Source organism: Tyto alba, unplaced genomic scaffold (genome assembly GCF_018691265.1).
Source record: "Tyto alba isolate M040663 unplaced genomic scaffold, T.alba_DEE_v4.0 Super-Scaffold_13, whole genome shotgun sequence".
NCBI lineage: Eukaryota > Metazoa > Chordata > Aves > Strigiformes > Tytonidae > Tyto > Tyto alba.
Window position 1 is genome coordinate 36,523,687 of NW_024881275.1, and position 17,593 is coordinate 36,541,279.

Below are 17,593 nucleotides of genomic sequence, written 5' to 3' on the forward strand. Positions count from 1 at the left end.
AAACTTAAATCTCTAGTTGTGGCTTCATGTGGGTAGATTTGTTTGTATCCTTTGTGCTATGATCTTTAATTTTAGTTTTACAGAGCTCAGAGAAGGAAAATACAAGCTCATTAGACATGTGTGTCTGAATTTTCTCATTTGCCAAACTTAAGTTCTTTTATTGGTTCTATTCATTTAAATACTTGATGCTGCTATCATTTTGTCATGTTTTCTTTTGGCATTGATTTTACCATTATGTCTTGACAGAACAAAAGCATGTTAAAATCCAGATCTAGAGTTTATTCATAAGACTTTTGTGATTTATGAATTTCTAGTCAAACATTGGTCTTTGGAAGCTGAATAAGGCAAACTGTAAGGATTATATCATCAAGTTTTTATGGAATTGTAGAGAATAAAAACTTAATTAAATATTTTTGTTTTTTACAGTATAATTTCCGGTTGTGCAATGACAATAGAATTTTAGCTCTATCAGCTGTAAGGCAATGACTAGCAATTGAAATTCCCCATCAGCTTTTAATTTTTCTTTAAAATACATATATTTTTAAGTTAGTAATAAGATAGTGTTTGTTAATAGCAGAAAATGAAACCCTGTTTTTATTTACTGTTTGCCTAGTGCCAACAGTAGAATGAATTCATTTAGGCAGATGGACAAAACATCCAAGGGAAGAATTAAAGGCAAAGGTCTGTTAGAAGGATGAGGACTGAAAGGGAAGGTGTATTCCCAGACTGTTGGTTTTGTATTTTGGAGCTCTTGGGGTAGTTGTCGAGTAGGTTTGATATCTGAAGCAACTTCAACAAACTGCACAAATTGCCAGTCCAAGTGCTTAGATGAACCAGAAGTTTATTTCTTTTTACAAACTGTATAATTAATCAAATAAGGAACCATTTTGTTTCATGCTACATGTTTAGTTTCTTATTTACGTATATATTTTTCTACAGCTTTCCTCTTGCAATCCTCCTTAGGGATAAAAGTATAAAATTATGCTGGCTTGTAATAATATTCTATAGTTTTTACTATAAGTTTACTTTCTTTTGTTTTTATAAAGATCTATAAAATTAAAAAGTCAAGCATTCAGCTATCCTTCTCTGTCATATAAGCCTTGTTGCTTAGTAGATATATTGTACTGGCTATTGAGTTTTCAATGATAGCTCTCCGCTCAGTGAACTCCTAAATGGAAGCATCAAGGAATTTACACAAGCCCTGGCTGCTTTGGGCACCTACCACAGACTATTCTCTGATGGTTTGCATAGTGGTTTAATTTGGAGGTAAGTGTGATGTTGTGTACCATGTTCTTGAAGCCATATGAAATTGGTAGAGCTGCTTAGCAATTTCCTCTGACTTCAGAGGCACAGTACTGAAAGGTTGACACAGGTCCTTATGGATCATTACTGTAATTGAGGAAGAAACTGGCCATTTTACTTAGCTGTGTGATAAGAGCAGTGATCAGTAGAACCATGAAGAGCAAGATGCACACAAAATTAAAGAGAAAGGGGAGAGATATATCTAGGCCAAAATGACATCACACAGTAGGAGAGATCTTCAAGATTCAGTTGTTCATATGCTACTGCTCTTTGGGAAGTTGTCAGAGCTTCTCCTCAATGTACCTTTCCCAGAATTTATAGGGAAAAGATGCCTGCAGGGTGTTCTGTTACAAAACCATCTGTGTTTATCTGAGTCCAGACTGCAAGTTTAGAATATTGTAATTGTGCTTTCTTTGTGAAGGAGATGGGAAAAACCTATGCTTTTATTTCCCTGTGTTTCTAGCCACTTTCAGTTCCAAGTGATCCGTATCATTGGACGTAAGTAACAGATGAAAGAAAGGGCATGCATACTTCCTGATGCTTTTTCATTCAACATTTCATCAAGCCAAGCACATTGAAATTTTTCAAAATTGAAATAAAGGAATAATTTAAGCTGTTTAAATGTCAAGCTGTATTTGGACAGCAAAGGCAATTATTAAGTGACTCATAATAGCTCGTTTGTTCTTGTTTTGTGTGATTTTTCAAATAGAGGCTTCTATGTATATAGCAAGCTACTTAAATGGTTAATTCCTATGCATGCAATGATAATACCTAAATTACTTCAGTTAAGAATAAGCTATGTGCAAAACCATGTCCAAACCCACATTAAAAAAAAAGTTAGCTATTATCTTGAGTTAAAAAGGGTGCTGTAGTATTTATATTTTATCTTCTAGCCTATCTGTAGCAGTATAAACATAACACAGCATGCCAGCACAAAGGGGCTGTTGTTTTGAGAATTCTAATTGTACTCCTGTGTGCCAGGGAAGGAAGCAGTCATAAATTTCAGTCATTATCTGAAGTATCAGGGCTTTACAGCATTTGGCACGTTTCTTTGTCTGTTCCTCATTAGCCAATACTTACTGTGTTTTTTATATCCCAAAATACTTCCCTTTACTTAAGGGGGATGTTTCCCCAACATTTTAGACCTGTATGAAATGATGATAGTTCTTGCATAGCGTGACCTAATTAGGCATTTTAAGCTGTCTATTCTAGTAGCCGCTACTGTGGGTCAGCTCCACTTCTCTGAAAATCTGACAGATGCTTTATGAGAAAAAACCTCTAGTTGAAAGTATATTCATTTAACTTGTGTTTTCTGTACATCCCTTCTTGTGTTTTTTAATTCGTTATGGACTTCTGTATGGAAACAGGGCCTTGACTTTATATAATAATTGCAATCATCCCCTTTTTCTTCCTGCAGATCTTTGAAGCTGGAGTATTTAATTTTGCACTCTCTCTTCATTTTACAGTATTTTAATTCCAAGTGATTCAGTATAGATTCTCCCAAATTTATGCCTATACAAGAAGAACTCGGCTTACATGTCTTTGCTGGTGATGTTATATTAAACTGTGCATAAATTAAATGAATAAAGCATTGTGGACCAAATGTAAATAGTTTACAAGCCAGAAATTCAGTGCTTTCTGTAGAATTTTGAGAGTTTCATGAACACCTAAAAGCACTTAATTATCTGACTTTAAGTTCTCTCACTAGCAGAAGGGAAAGGAGCAGAGAGGGAACAGAGTAGGGAAATGTGACAGACTGTGAAGACTCTAGAGCTCCTAATTAGATTGTTCAGGGAAGAAATCCCTGACCTCACGCTACTCTGAACGGTGCACATCATTCATGTGCTCAGAGAGCTAAGCGGAAAAAAGCAGGAGATGAAATTAGCACCATGTTTTGGTGCTGTTGATGATGATGTGCTACTCCTTGAGGAATTGTCAACCCCACTGGCATTTAAGTAGCAGTTATTTCACAGTTGCAGATGTTCTCATATGAGCCACTAGTTACCCAAGCAAAGCTGGCTGAAAGACCTCAAATAAAAACATAGGGTTTGTGTATGTTCCCTGGTTGCTCATGCTCTTCAAATTAGTTAATTTCGAGACCAGTTTTGTTGATCATATTTGAAAACCTAGTGTTTCAAAATCTCTTCCCACTCACCTACAACTCAATTTCCTTTCCTTTTGGCAAAACCTGGATAGGCTCTGAATTCCTTGTTCTTTTCCATTCCCTGAGGAAAAGCATTCTTTCGAATACAGAGACTTTTAATTGTTTATGTCACCTGAGCCTGTGCTTGAGACCTTAATTTCTCTTCTTTTCTTGCAGTGTTTAATTGCATAAGTCCTCTTTTTTTTTTTTCTTTCTACTTTCCCCATGGAAGTAATTTTTTCCTTGATAACCATTGAGCACCTTTCATAGCCACACCAATCTCGTGTTTCTGTGGCTTTAGAAACTGCTTACCAACTTCTCCACAGCAAATATGCTGATATTTATTTTACTCTCCTGGGGGTTGTAAGCCTTTGTTTCCATTGAGTTGAGGTACTTTTTTTAAAACAATGGTCTTCAAAGCTTTTTGTTTCCAGCATGCATAGTTTAAATAACTAAGAAAGATTACTTCTTACTTCTTTTTCTGTTTGAATTAATGTACTTTAGATGTACTAGTGTTGTAGTAAGTGCCAGCACAAGGAAAAATTCTTTGCCGAGCACTATATGTCAATAACTTGACTAGTCATACCAAATGGTGCTGGGAGCTGGAAGAATATGATGAGAAAAGTGTCCCTTGGAATGTACCATGCTCTTAGTTTTTCCTTGAACACCCTATACTAGTAACTGCTGAAAATGGAATAACGGGATAGATGGACCTCTGATCTTACCTAGTTTGGCTGTTCTTACAGCAATTTTACCCAGCAGAACTAGCAAGTAAGTGGAACGGAAGAACTTCTGAGCAAGACACTGACATTTCCAAAACAGGATCTCTATGTTAGGTTATTTGAATACTATTTAGGCTCTAAAACTAGTGGCCTCGTTTTTAAGTATGCTGGACACCCTTGAAACCCAAATGGTGTTTGATGACAGAAACACAGAGGATGCTTGGCATATTTGTAAATCAGGTCAATTCATATAGCTGTCTAAATATGGATTTAGCAACCCAGCTTTCAATTCCTATTTATAAAGATCTTATTCACTCTTCTCTCATGTAAATGGTCTTTGGTATTTTAAGAGAAAAGAACATCCCTTTCTTCAAAACATGGTATATCAGCAGAACTCTTGAGTCTTTCCAGGCCATGTCACTAAGGTTGTTAACTTTTTAAATTAAAAAGGGAGAAGCGAAGAGAAGAGAAGAGAGAAACAAACAAAAAGAAGGAGGGAAGGGGCAGGGGCAGGAGCCCAATCAGTCTCTTTGGTTTGTGCATCTTTAGTATTCCGATGACAACTGATAAGTCTATAGTAAAATCAGCCAGGACTATTGGAAAACATCCAAGTGCCAAACCTAAATGTCAGTCTTTAGTATTGTTCATCTTGCAGAACTGTGATTGACTGTTTGCCTCAACTGTAGAAGCCTTTTGTGAGTGTACACGTTTGTATAAACTTCTTTGTAGAACATCTTCAGTTGTGTTAATTTGACAAAATACTTGAAAGAGTAATACTTAAACATGAACTCTCCTTAGCCTATTTTTTACATATCACTAGGTGGCTATCCAGACAGCAATAACCATGTAAAAAAAAATAAAGTGAAAAGTAAAAGTATGATGTCTGGAGAAAGAAAAACTTATTTTTTTTTAAAACTTATTTTTGATTCATTATATAGTGGAGAATCTCTACTTGAACACTGCATACTTGCCTGCTTGTGTGTGAGGTGCTTTTTCTTTGGATTTTTTTTTCATATGAGAGACTGAAAATTGCCTGAGATTTTAATTCCTGATCCTGCAAATGGGTTTGCATGCCCTCAAATTTACATACAAATGTCTGTTTCTTTTTGTTCAAAAGCCGTACTTGTATCTTAGTGTATTTGTTGCCAGGATCATGTCTTGGTTAAGCATAAGTGAAGTTTGACTTAATGATGCAAATGTCTTTAATGTGATTTGGATTTAAAGAAAAAGTAAAAGGTGTTGAGTTCAGACTTCCTGGAAGTATTTGCAAGTAGTGGTGCTTTGGTATACATCCAGTGTTTTTTTTAAATAGAATTTGGATCTTGAAGTCCATAGTGGAGTCTACATAGGGAGAAATCATATCAGTCCTTCTTGTGCTTCTAAGATGAAAAATCGTGCAGGATATTTGGCTGAAGATACCATGAAATCCATTCGTCAATGCAAACAGAAGTGCTAAAAGAGGATTGAGCATAAACTGTTTTTTTAATCCTAGGTTCTGTTTTTCTCTCCTGTTTTTGATGACCACCTATGCTGAGTTCTTTAATAAGGGATGCAAATTACTGATTTTTTTTTTCCAGAGGCAGTTTTTTTAGTTGGCATTTTTTTGTTTGGAAAATTATGTATTTTGTAAATCACACACAAATAAGTAAACATGGTTTATTTTCATATTATGGAAATTACCTATGAAATCCATGTTGTCTATAGTACAGAGACTGCCATAGAGAGTTATAAATGCAGAGATTCACTTCAATTTATATGAGATTCCTTATGAATAGTAGCTGTTCTAGTAGCTATTTGGCGTGTTTGCTAGCCTCACACACTCTGTTGCAATGCTGCTGTAAAAAATAGTTCAGTACACGTATGCTTAGCAAAGGGGCTCCAGAGATTTGCCTTGAGGAATGAAGAGGGGAAAATGTGATATTAGTTGGGGAGATTTTTTGAAAGAGATAAAAAGTTGAGTATCTATTTAAAATGTTGGTTTTGTTCTTAATCCCAGAAAGGTAGTCAGTCCTGGATGACATAATACTCAAAATTCACTGTAGGCTATACAGTCTATAACCTATAATCAGTTTTGAATTCAAAGAGACCTTGGATCTGTATTCTAGCCATTTAAACATTTAGTTCATTATATTTCACTTCAATTTATCACTGTCCTAGGAATTTGGATTCAGTTTTTAGTATTATAGAATTTAATTACAATTTTAATGAAACTAATATTAATGTACTGATGGGGCAGCAACTTAGTAATTTTTACTTTTGCTGAAGCACTGCTTTACTATTTCTAGAAAATAAAGCTATTAAAAATTCATCCTGGTTGTAGTCTGAGCTGTGGTAGCAGTAAGTCAGAGTAAGTGTCTGTACAACACATGCATATGAACCTGGTGGTATTTAGACACTAAGAACATTTTCCAACTCTGGACTGGACCCTGACATGTAATTTGCTACCAGTGTGATCACAGTCCTTCATTCAATTGTTATTTTGGAATCAGAACAGGATTTGGAGTACTGCGGGCACAATGTATTTCCTTACTAATGTGCTGATCTGCCTTATTGGTCTATTAACTCTGAATAGATTGTTCTTTTGAATGTAAACCTGCAAAGAGAATAAAACAAGTTCATTTCTTGATGGAAGGTAAAATTTATTTTTCATCATTTTATAAAATTGCTACATTCAGAGAAATATTATTACTTTAATCAAATATCAGAAATAAAATTATTATTACAAGATTATCCTTCTTCTCCTTCAGATTTACTCTTAAAGGATTAATAAAGCAAAGAGATTTCTTACCTTCGATACCTCTTTTTTTCTCTTTATTTTCTTGAAAATAAGTACTTACAAAATAGAGATTAATTTTAACTTGGCAAATAAGCCTTCATGTGCTTTGAATAGCACTGGAAAATAAAATGGCTGCTTCTTTTTAAGAAACGCTTCAAGTTTTGTATAAGGTAGCTTCTTAAGCCAGGTACTGTGGATTTGTATTGGTATCTTCACTGACACCGATTATTTTTGACTGCTGCAGCACACTGAGAAAAGAGAAAATTAAAGGTTTAGCACTTTGACAAAGTGGGATGTAAAAATTACCTGCTGCAAATAATTTTTTTGTTATTATTGACTGTTTATTTCCTCCCACCACTTAACAGGCAAATTGTTTTGCATGATGTCGTGTAACATCTTAAAAATAAAAGGCAGTTGTTGTTCTGGCAACTACACATTTTAAGTATAAGATGAGAGACTGTGATAGGGGAAGACTTGTTTCTTTAATTTGTTGGGATATATGCATATCTTAAGTATGATGTTTTGTTTTGTTTTGTTTTTTTCCCAATGGCTGGCACCCAGCCATCTGAAAACCATGCACTTCTTTTTTTGTGCTTGATCATGCAAAAGATGCTATGCACTAATACACACTTAAAACCCAACATACACAAGTTGCTTTTGATTTTTTTTTTTTTTTCCTGTTAGGCTTGTGTTTCACAATCTGACGGGTTGACGAAATAGCATTTGAGGCTATGAATAATAAAAATTGACTTTTAGTTCTTTCACCATCTTTCTTACAGTGCCACAACAATAGCTGCATTTACACTGAATCCCTAAAGGGAGATTATTCAAATGTTTTTTGTAACCACCACAGTTCAGGTGATGTGTCCTTTTGCTTCAGTGAGATATCTCAATGTAACATGTGTGCAAGAGTGTATGTTGTTTTCCTTCCAGTAGCAACAGCAGAAAACAAAATAGTAGCCTCCTAAAACTGTGGAAGCAACTACTACAGTTTAAGGTGGATTGAAAAAGCTTTACAGTAATGTAAATTCCATTCTCTGAAACTAAATTTTGAATTGAAACCAAATTCGAGCCATACTTACTGGTACCATCAGCAGTCTGTGCTGGACCACTCATAGGTCCTCAACAGACACTCATCAGGACCCAGCCAGATCCATATATGATCTTGTTGCCTGTGTGTTATATCAGTCTGTCAGTCATGACTTCCTTGCTTTTCAGGTGTAAGATTGCTATCTCTTCATGGAAGCAGAAGTGTAGAAGCTGAGTTTGCAGTATTGCATCACAGCTATCTCTGATGAGACCTCTGTGTTTCAGTCATGCATTTGCTATGCCATCTGGTAGAAAGACTAACATGAAGACCTTTGTAATCTACAAAGCGACTATCACCAAATCTTAGTAGGTAAACTGAGAAAAGTACTATTTGCTCCTCTTTTTTTTTGAAAAATATGGTAAAATGGTAAATATACCAAACCAGTAAAAAATGGCAAAAGTGGTAAAACAATGGTAAAACTGTTATGCTTGAATATCACTGATGATGATAAAGATGATGATAAGTCTCTGAAACCCATTGTCCTGCCTTTGGGCCACTTTAGAGGACATAAACCTAATCATCCAGCTTTGTATGTGCAAACTATGTGTTTCAAAACAGAAAGGACTCACTCTACAACCCCTGCCACTAACACCCAGTTCTCATCTGGAGTTCTGAAACATGTCCTTCCTTATAATAAACGCCTACAGTGAGCCTCAGCTGTAGGATGTATTAATAAACAAGCCAGATGTGTATTCTGCAGTATCGGGGGGGTTCTTTTGCATTTCTGGTAGTTTTCTATAGAGCTTTCTTACTGCTTTTAGAAGACAAGGTACAATATTTACCTGTCTTAAGATGCTTCACTTCTTGGATAGTACCACAAGGAGATAACATCTCAGTCACTGATTACTGACCAAAATTAGGATAAAAAGGCATGTTTTAGGACATCTGAATTTAGTTGTGCTTCAAATATGCAACTTTAAATAGTTACCACTTGTAATTTTATGAGATGAATAAGGAATATGGTTTTAGGAATTTAAAAATCACTTGCTGCTCTTGCTGTATGGCACATGAATTGTTAAAAGGTCTCTTGGCCAGTGAAACTTGTATCTGAGTTTATTAAAGGGGTAGGACCTGCAGTGTGATTAGAAAAGCACTCAAAAATACTTATCTTTTTTAAATATTCTTAAAATTGGCACTTGTACAGAAATTCACTTACTTCAAATGAGGAAAATAAACATTACATTGTCTAGAATAAACCTCATAAGATGTCCCATTTGGAACATGAAGTGATTCCCTCTTCTTTCCCTCCCAACTCTTGGCCTTAGCTACATAAAAAATGTCATTTCTTCTTGTAGTAACTGGAGAGTTAATGGGCCCCTTTTGATGCTACTGTAATAGTAACTGCATGTTATTAAATTCTAGGACTGAAATTATTGCAGAGCCTACTAGCATCAGAGCCTACTTGCATCACAGTTAAGGGTGCCTAAGCATTTCCAACATAAACTTGTGTTTCAGTGGTTTATAACTGTCTGTGAAGACTTGTTCCCAGCTTAAATCTGGCATAAGATGGTTTGTCTCAGGAAGAGTGCGTGTATGTGTGTGTGTATTGTACACACATATATGAGAGGCAGGCATGTGTTTATGCATATTATATTTGTTACATGTTATGCAGATTATATATGTATACCTAATCATATATATCCATGCTTGCCCTTCATATATGTTCATATATGTATGTAGGTAACACTAATGAATTTTTTTTTGTTGTATGAGTTGCAAAGCATTTAGAAAGTAAAAGTATTCTTTTCCCTCAAAAATGACCTGTGTATAGAGAGACAGAATATGGGGAGATTAAAATAGTGATTAACTGTCATTATTGAACACTGGTTTTGAGATTTTGAAACTAATTTTCAGAATGAGTTCTCCTCTATATCCTACTTTATCTCTACCTCTCAACTTTTTTTTTTCCTACCAACAGAGCTGAATAAGATGGTGGAAAAAGATTTTTTTGTTGCAGATCAATAGTAAAATAGTCTGTCTACTGTCTAATATTGTATTCATAATCATCAATATTACAATGTTTCCTTTGAGTTTTTGAGTCATATAAATAGTAGAGTGCTTGTAAATGCAGAGATTTTGCATTGTATTTGCAGTAAGGGATAAGAAAGAAGGTACTTAATATTGTGGCCAATTGTTTTGAAATCCTCAGCTTAATTTGAAAAGGGCCAAAAGAAAGGCAGTGTTCAGAACAGCTACAGACTTCTGTCATGCAGTTATCTCTGATCTGATTTGCCATACCAGGTTTGCAAAACCTTCATAGTCTCTGACTATCATAATCAGTAAAAATTGCAGACTAGTTGTCTGCAATTTACCAGCCCCATCTGGGAAGAACCTGAATCAGGTAATAGGTTTTAGATTTTAAATGCAGACTGCAAGGCCAGTGATGCCCAAAGCAAAAGGAAGTGCATAGAAAGCATTAAATCCATGAACTGCTTTACGTATGACACCGGTTGCCAGGTGCTAATGTCAGGTTTTTTGCTTCAGCTTTGGTTTAAACAAACACCAAGAGTATGCAAACAAATTGATGGCTTTGTTTTCCTTGTCTGTCTTTTTTTTTTTTTTTTTTTTTTGCTAAAGAGAAAGGAAGATAAAAGATGCTAGTAAAGATTGGGATTTGAGATAGGAAGGAATGTGTGAGAAAATTTGTAGACCAGAAGAGAATGAAGATAAAGTAGAATTTTAGTAGGTAGTCCCAGTGCTACATCATGTTCCTCTGTACAGAACTTTCCTTACAAGACTAATTTAAGGATACCTAACCCTTTTCTTATATGAGTTGTAGTTTGAGTACTTGCTGTTGACTACATCAGAGGACTCTAGGAGAGTTCATGTTCCCACAAAACAGTGATGTTACTGAGCAAAGACTCTACCAAATTCAGTACTCCTTGAGAGTAAAGCAATCCATTCTGAGCTCCATCTTTTGCTTCTGGCCAGGGAACCTTTTCAGATAGTCACAGACAGTTGGGCAGGCAATTTTGGTTTGCTTGTGCTCCACTCACCCACCCACGCCTAACGTAGGGCGTCAGTCTTCTCTACACTTGGGACACTACACTGTGCCATGTTTTGGGCTGCCTATTATGACAGAGATACTGACAAACTGGACAGTCCATCAGGCAGTCACTAAGATTATTAGCAGGCAGGAGGATATGTTGTATGAGAAGAGGCCCTGAGAGCTAGATTTGCTTAGCCTGGGAAAAGACAAGACTAACAGAATTGCTAGCTCCTGCTACCTGAAGGTGTGATTACAGAAAAGACAAAGTCATGGTCCTCTCAGAGATGCACTGGGAAGATATATGAGGCAACATTTGCAAGTTGCAGTGATGAAATTCAGACTGATTACAGAAAAGACAAAGTCATGGTCCTCTCAGAGATGCACTGGGAAGATATATGAGGCAACATTTGCAAGTTGCAGTGATGAAATTCAGACTAGATGTAAGGAAAAGAGTTTTCACCATGATTGTGATTAAGCATTGAAACAGGTAGTTCAGGGAGCTTGTGGAACCTCCATCCCAGGAGATGGTAAAAAGAGGTCCCTTCAAACTTGATTTTTTTCTGAGATTCCAAGACTTTGTTGCTTTTACCTGTGCTACTGCTTTGGTTTCTATGTTCAGTGACAAATGACACCTCCCCCTCCATGTTACTTGTATGGCTCATTTATGTTACCATGGTATTTTGAGAGCCTTTCAACAATTACAGTATTTTGTTTCCAGAAGATCCAGGTAAGTAGTAGGAATGTATTCTTATTTTACAGGTAGTTAATTGGTGTCTGTAAGATGTTAAAGGAGAATCTTTCAAAGAAACATACAATTTTCTAATTCCCCTTTCCTCCCCCATCCCATGCCAAAATCAAGTAAAGAACTGAGTCCATGTCATCTGGACCCGAGCCCAGTGTTCTAACATTGCACCAGCCTTTCCAACCTTTTATTTTTGTAATAGTAAGTACCAGCTATCTGCCAAGTTTGAAACACATACTCCAAACTTCTGGCCTGCTAATACTAACAAAAATCAGTCTTCAATTGGAATAATGTGTAGTACTACTTTTTTTCCCTTTTTAAAAACACTGGAAGCATTTTTATCATTATCTCTAATCCTGGAAAATGCAAATTTCACATGGAGAATTTTCAGTACATTAAAAATACTGAAAGGTAGGGGATGGGATCTTCAGTAACAGAGAATCTAATATCCTGACAGAGGATTCTAATATTAGTATTATAGCCTGTGGTGTCATCTTATATTGAATGTTTTTGCAGTATGGCAGTAAGACAGATCTTATTCACTTGTTTAGAAATTGTTTCAGAATGTGGTTAAGCTTTTGGAAATGCCTTCCACAGTTCAAGAGAATATTGCGTATCAGCCATTGTGAATGGGAGTGGTGGTTGTTTTTTTCCTAGGTTCTGATACTAATTTTTCTCATCTAATGTTGATTTTACATGTTGGTTTGGTTGAATGAAGAGATGTATTTCTTAACTTCTTTTCTGGTTTCCTGTTCCACTGAGAAATCATTTTAGGTGCAGTAGAATTATGATATGGGACATTTCATTATTGGCTAGGTGTAAAGGTGTCTATCATGACTATTTTTCTAAGTTGTCTTATTTTTCTGGTGATGTAATCCCTCCAAAAAAAAAAAAAACCAAACAAACAATCAACCAAACCCCTCCTTCCACCCTCTCCCTTCTTCAATCCTACAATGAGTGCCCATGTGTGGTGCTGGAAGAACGATGAAGCCATGAGCCAAAGGCCATTTATCTATTTTAGAATATATAATTAAATGGTAATAATGTAAAAGTAGTCTAAACCACAAGTATTCTACAACTTTTTGTTGCTAAGTAAGTGCAAATTCCATTCCTTCCCCACACCCATGACACATGGTTTGTGATTTAATTTATTTTAAATTTGCTGGTATTTTTGATTCAGTTTTTCAAATAACGTGTCCAAGGAAGCAGTTTGGTTTTGCAATTACAATTACAACTTCAGTAACCAGGTAGTTGCCTGAGAGTTTAGAGCTTGGTACATATAAAGCAGATCCTGATGACGGCTTTCTCCTGTAATTTATCTAAAACTTCTGGGACTCTTGGAGAGGAAGAAATTCACTCTTCTATCTGTGCTTTAGACAGTTTTAGTCTGTTGAGCCCCTAGTCAGTTGTGCACAAAGTCACTTTCTATGAACACATCAATTAAACTTCTTTTCCTTGAGCCCTTTTGGCCTATCAAAAAAAAAAACAAGGAATAGAAATGGGGTTTTGTACTACATCTGTCAGTTCCAAGCATCCTTGGGATGGGGTGGGGGGAGTGAAAGGCTATGTAAAGACTGCCTGCCTATTTCTTCTGCAAGGCGAGTGATTTGTAGCACTGCTTTTTACACATGGAAGAAAAAGATGGGAGGAGAAAAAAATCATAGAGATTACACTTTTACTGCTTCTCCTTATCTTGATTGCAGTATATATTGTGCTGTGTCTCACTGCTTCTCAGCCAGAAAACAGGGAGACTTGGCATGTGATGTCAGTCCTAACAAGCATCGACTGCCTGCGGTATTCACAGTAGCTATGTGCATCTATACTGAGGTGCCTTCTGCCAGGCAGTTCTATGCATAGACTGTATTCTGAGTGCATTTAATTTAATGTTTTAGCAGAGGCCAAAGTGCTGACTTTCACTTGTTTTTGGCTGCAGGGGTATAGAAACTACCAGGAGGTAGAGGAAGTTGTAGAGGAAGGCACAGGCATAGTTGTGAAATAGATAAAGATATTGTGAAGGAGAACAGATAAATTATTAGCTGAGCAGTGATAACATGAAGGAAAATCAATAGAAATGAGTAATGACATAGGAACCTGTGAAAGAACAAACTTAAAAATGTTGTAGCCTGTGAACATCTTTCAAGTACAACCAGATCGGTAAGTGTGTTTTGCATGGCTTAGTGAAAAATAGCAAATTTCTTTCTGAGCTCTCAAACTGTGTATTTGACACCAGTGAAGGATAAATGTTGCTGCAGTACCACTTTGTGAATATTATTTCTGTCTGTTACTATTTTAATTTTGTATAGTGACTAAAAGCCACAGTAAAGGAGTAGATCTTCCAAAAGTATCTAATTAGGGCAGGGACCACATAGCCATGTCAAACAACTCCCATGGAGCGCTTTTCCTTTTGGTCTTACAAAGTGAAGACCACAGCAGTACTTGTTTTCTGAAACTTGCCAAACTTCAAACTTACGTTTTTTCATTGTGTAAGTGTATAATTCCTGTAGACCTCAAGGTGAGGCTAGTACTTTGTTGCCTTTATTGGGAAATGTTTGCATGTTGTGATTGCTCTTTAGGGATCTAAGAGTCCTTGGTGGCATTCTGTAGTGACTGAAGTAAATACTGGACAAGGGAGATGAGCATGTTCAGAACCTATTGCAAGGAAACCAATACTATGTTGCTTGCTTTTGCTATTTCTTGGAGTCTTTTTTTATTGTTTTTAGTAATAGTTTGTGTACTGTTCCGAGGGTGTTTTTAAACAAACTGACCTAAAAGTTCTTTTTATTAAGAATAAGACCAAAAATCTGCCCAGAACTGTGAAACAAGTCTTTTGGAGTCCTTATATGTATTTTTGCACTAATCTGATGTTTATTCTCACATCTGCTAGAAGGTCTTGTTTGAATGGATTTCCTGTGAACTGGTGCTAAACCAGCCTATTTTTAATATTCTTCCTTTTCCTTCTCCAAAGTAAAATTCAGAATAGAAGCTTTAATAACCAGGAAATTCAAGTCTAACTTGATCATTAAACAAGTGGAAGGACCACACAATGTTTACAAACAGAAGGAGAACTCCACATAAGATTTATGTTTCTCATAGGACATGAGTTGAACTGTTTCTGCTGATTTTGGTGTTTTTCCAGAAGTGTGATTGTCAGGTAATTTAAAGTGAGCAACACACAAAGGCTTTTGGATCTTTTGAAATACAAATAGTGAATTATTTACTCTGGAACAGATATTAGAGATTTTTTTTTTTTTTCCTTCCAGAAAGCTTGGGGAGAAATAAAAATTAAAAGAAAAAATAGCATAAAATCAAAATAATCGAGACAGAACATTTAGAACACAGACTATGAAGTGGTGAAGATTAGATCTTTCTCTGCAATTAATCATTTTTCTTGTAACCATGTGTTCCTTCCACATTTCTCCACAGGCCTTCCCAAATAAATACTTTGCTTGTTTGTAGTACCAGTATTCATATTGACACATCCTCTGGTAGGAAAAAAGCCAACTCATCACAGCCATCTTCTATAATTAGTGGAATCATTTATTGGTCATTAAGAATAATTCCTCTTCCATGGCCACCAGCAGAACTTGCAAGATCATTGTTATGTTCTTAATAGTTTTTTCTTATTGAGTACTAAGTGGTTGGATATGGGTTAGATTAGGCCTTCACCACTACACTCCTTTGCAGTGACGATTTGGATCTTACAGTTTTACAGTGCTTTAGGGCTAGTTTCTGTTCCCCAAAATATGCGATTTCTCCAGTAAATTCTTACATAAATAAAATCTGGTGGCAAAAGCTCTCACTTTATATGGATTCAGAGGCAGGAATGCCTTTCTCAGCACAGTTGGGATTTTATTGATGTTTGTTTGTTTTTTTGAGACCCTCTGCAAGTAATTTATGATACGCTCATTGCCTCTGACCAAGGTAACTGTATCTTCCTAGCCCTCAGTTTATCTTTTGGTCTTATTTATCCTCATCCTCTTTGAAAATATGTCTGAAGTTGTCTTTTTTAATAGCATTGGTACTTGGGATTTTTTTGTCCCGCTTCTTTCAGCTGCTGCAAGTCTAATTTTTCACTTTTGTAACATTCACCCCCTCTAACTCTACACTATTGTATAGTTAAGTCTCTTTTTCTCGTATATGTTGTGATTTAGTACTAGCTTTGATCATGACCATTCAGTTAAGTCTTCCTCTGCTTAATGGCTTAGATCCTATACTTCCTGTACTTTCTATTTTTATTTCTTTGCTGTCATAACATTCTGTCAGTTGGGAGACTTCATCCCTGAAGGACAGTTTTATTAAGTTCACAGTGCTCAGCACCTTATTTCACCTTAGAGCGATCCTTTTCATTTTGACGTTTTGCTAATCTGTTTCTCTCTCTGTTCAGTCCACACATCTGCTAGCACGGGGCTTCACAAGGGCCTAGGTCAAATTTCAGTTACTTTTGTTCAGAGGGAATAGCCAAAACTCTCCATTGTTAGTTGTCTAAGCAAAGCTCTGACATTCCCTTGCTATGTTATGTCTGAGGTTTTCCCCTAACTTCAGCAGCAACGGGCTGCAAGCTCTTCTAGGGGCCCTTTGCAATTCTGAGTTTGGACCATAATCTTTGGGACACTCCAGCATGCGTCAAAAGGCATCATTTTCATCCATCACATGTTCTGTGCTTTTAGAATAGTTAATCCAGTCTGTTTGGCGAGTACTACTGTTCTGACATCTCAGTGCTGACTAGTTAAATTTGCTATTGAATCCACTGCTGAGCAGTGATTATGACCTTCAGTAAGCTGCTGCTGCTGTTTGGCTAAGAAAGGAGAACTCATTTTTCAACACTGCCACCATCAGACACTGGCAGCTTCGGACCGGTTTTGCCAAGGAACATCATTTTGCCTTCTTTCTGGCTTCCTTCCACTGTGTATCACTTCCAGCTACTTTACATACCACTGTAGTACCATACAATGTATCTTTCTTTAATATAAAACAGTCTTCCACTTCTTTGGTTTGAGCAGGAATGTTTGGAGGTAAGCATTCAGGTGGTTTACCACACCTTCTGCAAGAAAGTTTTTTATTTTCAGATGAAAAATTCTGCCAGGTCTGGTGGATGGCAGAACTGCTAAGAACAGCTTAGGCAGTATTACATTTTCAGCAAAGTACACATTTTTGGTAGATTCTATAAGAAACCCTGGGTTCAGCAACTGTGGAAAGATCTTACAATCCATCACTGTTATTTTTAGAGTGTGTGTGTTGAGGGGATTGGCTGGCCTTCTCTTTTGATTTTTTGCCTGTAATAAGCCAGGAAGGGATGTAGTTAATAGTGCCTTGGACCTTTTGCTTGAAATGAACTCTATAGATGCTGACTTAAGTCACGAATGTTTTGTCATGGAGGCCTGTAAACCTGAAAAATTTAGTTGAGCTAAGTAAGTTCATATAATTGGCTTCTTTAAGTCAGTCCAGATAGGAGGTATCATGTCCCTCTTCTGCATTGAAATCAGACTCAAAAGCTAAATGTAATAAACAGGTTTACAACCACACAGTGCTGAGCTAATTTCTAGTTTAGATATCAGCATGCTTAGAGATACAAGTCAGTAACTCTACAAATGCTTCTGGATATGTATTTGTATTTCTGCTTGAAAGAAAAAATAAAGCAAAATAAAAAGTAGACAGAAAGTGGTTTTATAAACCCCACACTATTTTTTTATTGCCATTTACTGTGTTAACAGGTATTATAGTGCCATTATAGTGGATGAATAGGTTGAAGTAGTCAGTATGGAGACCCCTATGTCTAGAGACTCTACAGTCAGGGAGATGCACTTTGTACTTGATTTAGTCTGGTTCCCT

The 17,593-nt window shown here is 36.3% G+C and overlaps 1 protein-coding gene across 10 annotated transcripts in view; it reads left to right on the forward strand.

The window, feature by feature from the left end:
- Positions 1-17,593, forward strand: part of AOPEP (aminopeptidase O (putative)) — a 204,888-nt gene that overhangs the window by 39,199 nt on the left and 148,096 nt on the right. The window lies entirely within an intron of this gene.